The 9184-nt window shown below is 38.2% G+C and overlaps 1 protein-coding gene across 2 annotated transcripts in view; it reads left to right on the top strand.

Moving 5' to 3' along the window:
- Positions 1-3091: 3091 nt before the first annotated feature.
- LOC6037926 (protein white) overlaps positions 3092-9184 on the top strand; it is a 29118-nt gene continuing 23025 nt past the window's right edge. Inside the window, exons 1-2 of one of the 2 annotated variants that reach the window (XM_038248102.1) lie at positions 3092-3436; positions 3599-3894. The gene's annotated coding sequence lies outside the window, so the exon portion shown is untranslated. Of the gene's footprint in view, positions 3895-9184 lie in introns of both variants that reach the window. The other variant, XM_038248101.1, reaches the window with a different exon arrangement.

Here is a 9184-nt window from a genome sequence, read left to right as displayed (position 1 = left end):
TTGCTTAAGGTCAAGGAAGTAACGGTAAAGGAAATTACAATGGATAGTTTGATAAATCAAACAAATTATAGCTTATTTTAACTACAGCTAGAACAGTGGCAGAAGGCTCAAAATTAAGTGGCAGAAGGCTCATAATAAATGACGGACAAATTTTTTAAACGTGCTCAATGTTGGTTTGTTTTTGGCATCAGCCGGTAGTCCGTTCCAGCAGGTCGATCCATACACCAACACACTCTTTCCACTGGTTGTTGTGTGCCGAGGAATGATGAAGCATCGTGTTCGCTCTAGCTGTCCACGCTGCAGGTGCTGCTGGATGTAATCCGGAACGTTCTTGTAGTAGGCCTGGCGCATAAAGCTACAGATCCTAAGTTGATAGTCCGCAGGCAGATCAACACCCAGGATGGTAGTCCTCACGGCTGCAGTAGTGTCTCGTCGGCGCATGTTGTACACGAAACGCACAGCGGCTTTGAAACAGCGGTACAGCTGGTCCTTGAGCGCAGCTGACAGTCCAGGGTAGTAGACAACGTCGGCGTAGGTGAAAATTGGCATAACCACCGCCTGCACCAGCTTGCGTCGTGTCAACGTAGAGAGTACAGGCACATATGTGGAACTTTAGGTTCAAAAACGAGGACAGGACAGGTGCTGCCTCTCGCGGTGGAGAGCTGCAACTTTTCTACCAGTTTTTATGGCAGTTTTGCACACCGATAGGTCGTCCATAGTGCGTGTAGTAAGAATATTTTGAATTTTATAAAATTATTAAAAGTATTTTGAGTTTTGGATAACAGCATGTATTTCCATCCAGCACATAATGTTGACTCAACGGCACTTCGGCGTGCAATTTAACTTCATCATTTTTGACTGAACTCTTGTAATAAAACTCGGAAACTTTTATAGGGCCAAAGTGACCGCCTTGGGCGTCATCCATAAAGTATGTCACGCTAAAATCGTCCAAAAATTACCCCCTCTCTCCTATGTCACACTTGGTCAAGCTGGCTACATTATGTAACCTATATGTTTTTCTTTTCCTACTTACTTAAAACAAAATTTTAATTTTCTAGTAAGTTTCCTTATATTCAACATTTTTAAAAGTTACTCAAACGACAACATCCCATTTTTCGTTCAATTTTTGAATTATTATTTTTTTACAAAATTTTGGTAATCGTAAACAGATACCGGCTATATGAAATATGCATTGACCCCACATCCGATCAAAACTGGTATATTGAGAAGATGCCTCAAGTAAACAAAATCGCAGCATGCCATGATTTGAATTTTCATTTTTCTCCTCGCGCGCCTCGCGTGTCAGCCGTTTGTTTTGCAATTTATTTACTTTTCATGCTCCAAAATGCCGGAAAAATCTGTGCAGTTAAAAATTGCACGTTCAATAATCATGGCTCATCATTCTATTCGTTTGGGAACAGGTATTTAGCAAGTGCTGGTAAAATGGCTTGAATTCTGTGACATCGAACAAAAATATGGGAGGTCGTCTTCCTCCCATCCCCCATTCGCAACTGCAAAATCTGCTCCTTTCATGTTTAAAATCACCCACCATGTTTTTTCATGTTTAAAATCAACCCACCCCCACCCAAGCGCCACTAAAGCTACATAATCTCCACAAATCGATCATGTTTGAAAACATTTCTTGAATTACGCAGAATTGGTAAATAAAACGAAAACAAGGTCTGTCTGTCAATCTGCGAGTGGTATAAGAAATTCAAATTTGAGAGTTGTTTATACTAAGTAGGCTGTGACTAGCTTGGACAAATTAACACTATACCAGCGACAGAACTCAACAATCGTCACACTTTTTGGGCTAACAGGATGTATGGAGTTCCAACCATGTGGTACAGGGCCAAAACGACGAAACGTACGCAAAGTGTTGAACACCTTTTGAACAACGTCGTTGACTTGGTGGGACCACGACAGCTGACAATCCATCTTCAGGCCGAGATTCGTAACGACGTCAGACCACGGCACGGCTTCGCCACAGAATTTTATTGTCTGTCTGTTTTTCTTACGTGAACTTCACTTCAAAATCAAAGTAAAAGTCGATTGGGGCAAATCAAAGTGCAATTCATTTGAATTTCACGTGACTTTCACTTCAAAACCAAAAGACAATCCGATTGGGGCAAATCTAAATGAAATTCATTTGTAGCTCGCGTGAAAACAATGCGAAAAATGAGTGAATTCTTTTTTGTCAACGATCAGCTGTAGCTGAATGATTTTCACATTCATTTGACCAGTAAAGCATGTGAGAGTCAAAGGAAAAGCACGTGAAGTTATCGTGTTGGTTTTTGGAGAAGCTCTTGTGAAAAAACATTTGATTTTGCTGTGTTGGTTTTTTTCAGTTATAAGTCCCGGTCACCGAGCTCAACCAATTTTTCACCACAATGCTGCATGAAAAAGTGTATGGATTTTTTCCATACCAGTTTACATGCGGATGTTGCGTGATAATCATGCAAACCAAAACTCAGCTGACTGCAAGCCACGCCTCCAAATTTTCAGGCATGAATTTCACGTGACATTTACTTGTGTGAGTGTAAGCTGCGTGAAAATCAAGCAGAGTTGACATGAATGCAATGCGAAAGTTGCATGACTCATGTAAAACGTTGATTTGGTCAAAAAATTGGCTGCCACCGGAATTTTCATGCAACTTTGTGGTGAAAGATTTTTTGAGTTGCAGACATGCTAAATATGATTTTAAACGCAACTTCTGTAATCTTTAAAATTTTGAAACTTTTTTTTTAATTGTTTTGCCTTTTGATTTAGGACCGATTTTGAAGGGGGGAGGGGGGTGGGGGTAAAATTACTCAATCCGTTCCAAAACCACACTAAATACCGGTCCTCCACGCCGAGAGCGAGAGATAGTCCCCTGAAGAAAGCTTATCAGTGCGCCGCTCAACTCTCACTTCTCCACGTATCATCCGTCTCCTTATCACCAGCACACTTCAGGGCGTTCCGGCACACTGTCCTGACGCTGGTGAGGACGATTGCTCTAAAAGCTCCGAAGTTTCAACGCAGTCGGAACTTTTTTTCGCCGAAGCCAAACGGTCGCCGCGGTTGAGCTATAGTACCGAGGTGCCCCCGAGTTGCACTTTCAGTTGCGTTTCGATCGTCAACTCGGCCGGTAGTGCTTCCCTCTAAAGTTGGTAATCCTCCCCCCCTTTCCTCAGTCAAGAACTGATTTAAGGCTTAACCACATTGTTGTTTGTGAGTAATGTTTGAAAAGGCAGGACGACGGTGGTCCCTTTCCCAGCCCAGCCCGGTTGCGACGACGTGCATTTAAGGTATCCTCCTCCCCATGCGTTCCAATTTGCGGTTAGAAGAAGTCAGCGAACGTGCGATGTGAAACAGTCGTTGTCGAGGGCCGTCCGTAACAGAACGACAGATACAGTGATCGTGGTGCCGGTGGTAATTCGGTAATTCGATAGCCAAGGTAGCAAAAGAAAAAAAAAACAAGTGCAATTTTCATTTCGGCGAGCCGAGCCGTCGACTCTCTTCGAATGTGAAAACATTGCTAGCTAGCAGCCCAAAAGAACCAGTGAAGCCCAAAAAAAGTGTCCCATAGGCGCATTGGCCAAAATAATCATTTTTGCAGAAGACAAGTGAGTGAGATCGATCGATATACGCGCAGAGGTGTGTAGTAAGTGGCCAAACCCAGTTAAGTGCCAGTTGTGGACGCATACACGGAATCGATTGGCAAAGCCGCAAACGTGTAGTCTTGGGAAGATGATTGGATTACCAGTGGCGACGAAGAAAACGACGACTGCGAATACGACCTGGGATCAGCATCTGAAGCAGCAACAGTATCATTAGCGGAACGGAATTGAAATCCGGTGGTCCATCCGAGTGTGAGGAGGAATTTCGCCCTCATACAGATTTGTAACGTGATAGGTAAGGTCACTCGCGGCGTGCAATGTTTTCTCCTTAGATATTCTATCCTTCATGTAACAAAACCAATAGACATGGTGAAACAAAAGATGGATCTCTAGATAGGGGAAATTCTCGTGTGTTTGGCAGGTTAAGCGCTCGCTCCTAACTCCATCCAATTTGCTGATTTTCACTATTTCAACAACTAATTTTGCAAAACTGTTGATAGAAACTTGCTTGCTCACTTCTTTAGAGCGTCCAATTTCCCGGGGTTACAAAATTCCCGGGAAACGGGAAATTTTCAACAAATTTCCCGGGAAATTCTAAATTTATCAAAAATTGTAGCCAATAATATGTTTTTCTTGGCAAATATTTTATTCAGAACAAATATTACTGGATTAATCTCATGAATAAATATATAAGCATTGAATTTACCTTAAAAATCTGCTATTTACTCGAAATACCGAAACGAAACTATTAGCACTACGCCCCCCGGGGCATGGCCTTCCTCTAACGTGGGATTTCTGCTCCAGCGCCTCTGACGAGACAGGAGAAACCGGGACCGACGTTTTACTTCACCATCCGATAGAAGCTCAGTGGATAAGGCGGGAATCGAACCCGCGTCTCATAGCATCATCGGGATCGGCAGCCGAAGCCGCTACCCCTGCGCCACGAGACCCACTCGAAATACCATATTTTGTAATTACAACTCACAGTTTTCAAATGATTGGAGCGAGTATTTCAAATATGTTTACATTTTTTGAAGTAGTTTTTTAATGATTTTTTAATGATTCGCCCTAATAAAAGACTTCGGTTAAAAGAATTTTCATAGAAAAAAAAGTTGTTCAGTAGTTTCAGATTTAAACTTTACGCCCTTGGTAGCTCTAGTGCTCTATAAATTTTTACCTTGGACTGTAATTTCTCGAACACTTTAAAAAAATTAACCTAATTCTTCTAGCAAAAATCCTCTTAGAGACATTTTTTTCCAATTTGGTCATGGGAAACAAAACATAGAAAAAATCAATTTTGATCTTAGCGGGTAAAGTTACCTTATTTTCAAATGATATAACAAGAATTTTACCAAAATTTTAATAGTTTATTTTTAATACCGTAAGTTTATTCATAATATCGTAACAAGATCTATACCTAGTTCTGAATGCTTCAGAAATTATTATCATCTTAAATAAATCTTGACATGAAATTTTTAGACGAACTGATAAGTTCAATAAGAACAGTAAATTGAAATTATTTTCTAGGAATCCCGGCAATTCCCGGGAAATTTTTCCCCGGGACGGGAAATTGGACGATCTACTTCTTATTGAGCTTATTATCGCTTGATTTCAGTTGAAAACGCTTTTAATTAGCCTGAATTGAATGTCAAAGTTCTGACCTGCCAACATTAGAGGCACGCTGGAATTAGATGCTGTTCCCCTAATATCTGTAATATCACACTTTGTGGTACAGTCATCCTTCATATTTCATCATTGTTCAATAATTGAACAATCAAATCGAAGCAAGGACAGCAGTTTTTAGATTGCTTTCTTTAAAATTTAGCAAATTTACCGAGATTATTTTTGTATTTTTTTATTTGAATGAAACATTGTTAATGCATTCCCTATGTTAAAAGAAGCCATTTTGCATCATAAGTTTTTACATACAAAGCTCCATACAATATTGCCGGCTGGTGATACAAAATGGGCATGTAAGTATTCGAAAATATCTCGGATGAGTTTTCAAAAAGCCTCCGACACTAATTTTCATTTTTCTCCAAATTGAAACAAAATTTCATTTATCTTTAATGTAGAGCACTTCAAGGACGTGTAGATGAACAATCTTAAGCATTTTTGAAATTATTTTTTCGTAAATAGGTCCAGTGCCGTTTTTTTTTTTCAATATTAATCGCTAATAGTTCAATTCCCAAAATAAGTTTAGTTTTATTTTTATGTGTTTTTTAAGAGACTAAAATAGTAGTTTATGCAACAAGTTGCAAAAGAGGATTTTTCAGCACGAGTCGTACATTTATCCAACGAGGTTCACCGAGTTGGATAAATACGAAGAGTGCTGAAAAAATCAAGTTTTGCAACGAGTTCCATACAACATTTTTTGCAATTCCAAAAAACACACACTGAGTGAAATTTCATGTCAAATTTTCATTTTTTTGTCAATAAATCGTTTAAATCAAAAAAAAAATTGAAAAGTGTTACTGTGTTAAGTGTTAAGTTCAACTTTTCAGCACCCATTTGAGTGCTGAAAAGTAGAACTTTTCAGCATTTATTTTGAAAAGTGTTGCTATTCGATTCTGTTATTTTTGGTACAGAAAGTAGGCTATTTCGCCGTTCAAGAATGACAGGAAAAGAAAGTAGTTTCACGACGGAATTGCAAAAAAGCATCTTTTGCGCATTTTTCGTTAGATTCCAAAATATCTAAGTATTGTTGTACATTGGAATTTCATAAAAATTCAAAACATTTTTAAAAAAAGCCCAAACATGCTAAATATGATTATTCTGCAATTACCGATTACCGAATTACCGAACATGCTAAATATGATTATGAATGCAGAAAAATGCATTTTAGATTTTTTCAGTTGATTACACTTCTATTTTAAGGAAATTTTGAAGTTTTTTGGAAAAATATTTTTTTTGCCCTTAGATTTTTCAGACCAATTTTGACATTTGGGCGACATAAACTTTGAAAAATATTTGCAACGGCCTTATTCTAGAACAGAAAAAATGTACCTGGACCTGGATTTTAAAGTATCCCAGTGATATTAATCATGGATGTTTTGGAAAGTAAAACTAAAGAGCACAATCTCACCCTCCAGACCCAATTTCACTCCTGATGGCGGTAAAAAAACGGTACCCAACCCTCTGGCACCACTGTAAATGGCTAGAGCGTTTGACAGTCACCAAAACCTCGGAGAGCCCACGTAGTAGTATTAGTGAAGAGCCCACGTTGTTTATCGTGGGCTCTTCACTAATACTACTGCGTGGGCTCTGTGAGTGTAGCAGTATTGGTGTTGTCTGTTTGTTTACACCAAATCTTCAAGAAACATCACTTTTTGTGTGTACAAATCTGTTACGAAAAAAGATGAGAACTGTTGCTTCCGATTGACCGGAAGGATTTGCCGGGTAGTACTGGACCGGGGACTGGCCAAGTCCCGCTGTTGATCTTTTCGAACAACTCGTTGCAATCTCCGGCAGGGAGTAACCGACCAAGTGCAGAAACATCCGTGATTCCGGTGATTGTGGTGGAGCTGGTCTTTCCGAGCATCCTTCGATAACCTTCTCCACTGTCGACTCGCACAGGGAATCGAAGGAATCGCGTGCTTGTGTATAATCCGACCTTTTGTGGACTCACAAGTAGTATGAACTTTGAACTTGCAAAACGCGGTTTGTTTATTTTCAAATTTTGACAGCAAATGCGATCTTCATCTTCTTTTTTGTCTTCATGTTCGCGTCGAACATTTAGGTTTCATAAACATGGCCGTCGTGACAGAGGGCTGACGGTACCAGTTTCAGATTCAGCAGAAGCTGGGAATAGGGGAAAGTGGGGCAAAAGTGTAACACGCTAAGGAAATGATCGTTATAACCCATTAAAAACGTTAAAAAATCTGTCGGATTTTTTTAGAATTATCTTATTCTAGGTCTTGACTGAGACATTGATAGAACAAGTTTAAAAGAAAATCTGTTTTTTATTGTAAAAAATTGATTTTGAAATTTTTGATTTTTCGTACGTTCTACTCAACTACACAGAAAAAAATCCATTCCCGTAATCGTCAATTGTGTTCATGAATGCTAGAACCACGAAGGAATTTATTCATGAATATGGTGCATTTCTGAAGTTTTTTTTTTTTGAAAAGGTCCAATAAACCAAATTTCCAGTTTTAGCTTTTTGGGTGTTTTTGAGGCCACCTTGAGTCAGGGGTATTAAAAAACACCCAAAAAGCAAAAACTGAAAATTTGGTTTATTGGACCTTTTAAAAAAACTCCAGATTTGCACTATGAACGTGAATAAATTCCTTCAAGGTTCTCACATTCATGAACACAATTCACGATTTCAGGAATTGATTTTTTTCCGTGTAGTGGGGCAAGACGAACAACCCGTGGGGGCAAGAAGAACAATGCATGACAAAACATGCTAATTTACTAAAAATTGAACTATTATCACTTAGATACACCAGATTAGGATGTATTTTGAACGTTTCTTTCATTTTTAGATTAAGAAATAATATTTTACTATAAATTTACAAAAAAAATTACTTAGATTATAAATAGTAAATTTTCATGATATTATTATATCGTGTATGGACATTTTTTTAAACAATTGTTTATCAGTTTTTAAGAACGTTTATGTATTTTTGTTACAATAAAATATGTTGCTGCAGCAATTCGTATTTTTTCCATACCAAAAATCCACTTGCCCCACCTAAACAAGATTTTTTTAAATCTCTCTACAAAAATAACCAAAACATAAATCATACTTCATAATACGTGCAAGACATTGGTAGGGACACTACTGATGTTGGAAAAATAGCATTTTGATAAAATGAGCCTTAAAACGAACCCTAATCCTTATTTTGCACTTTCCAAATATTATAAGAAAACAAAGGTTTTGAAAAAAAAAACTTAATTGAATCCTATATCTCGTGGCGTTAACGTCGTTTTGGCGGTTATGTGGTAGTAGAATCAGCTAATTGCATTGCTAGCAACAATTCCTCATACTGGAAATAATCATAATTTAAATGAAATGAAGTTAAAACTCTAAAGATATGCCAAAAATCACTTCCAATTCATGTTTTAAAAGATTTACAAGGATTTTGAAATGTTTAATGAAGATAAATCAAAGTGTCTCATTGTTACCCATGGGCTAAAATGAGTGGGGAACAATGAGACAGCCCTGGATTCTGGGTATATTCTAAATTTTGGTCAATCCTTATGAAAGGACATTGTAGCCCAACTCAATCACTATGGAACGTCGAAAGAAATTTGAAGAAATATTAGTTTTGGTGTAAATGGCAGTCAACGAGCGAAAAGGTATTTTTTGTCCATAATTTACTTTTACACCCCAGAATCAAACATTTATGAATAACTTTTCAAGGGAGTGTCCATAACCAAAGCCACTATTATAGCAGACGTGTTTCCAGTAGATACACCTTTCCCCCAAATATGAGCCTGATTGGTTGAAACTACGACTTGTGAGAGCCATTTTATCATTGTTCCCCGTGTCTCATTGATGACTACTCTACCCTATATTATTAAATGTTTATGAAATATCATTCCAAAGTAACCTAACCTATCACTCACACACAGTTGTG

The sequence above is a fragment of the Culex quinquefasciatus genome, chromosome 1 (genome assembly GCF_015732765.1).
Source record: "Culex quinquefasciatus strain JHB chromosome 1, VPISU_Cqui_1.0_pri_paternal, whole genome shotgun sequence".
Taxonomy (NCBI): Eukaryota; Metazoa; Arthropoda; class Insecta; order Diptera; family Culicidae; genus Culex; species Culex quinquefasciatus.
Note: the sequence above shows the minus strand (reverse complement) of the source record. Positions and strands in the feature narration are given on the sequence as shown.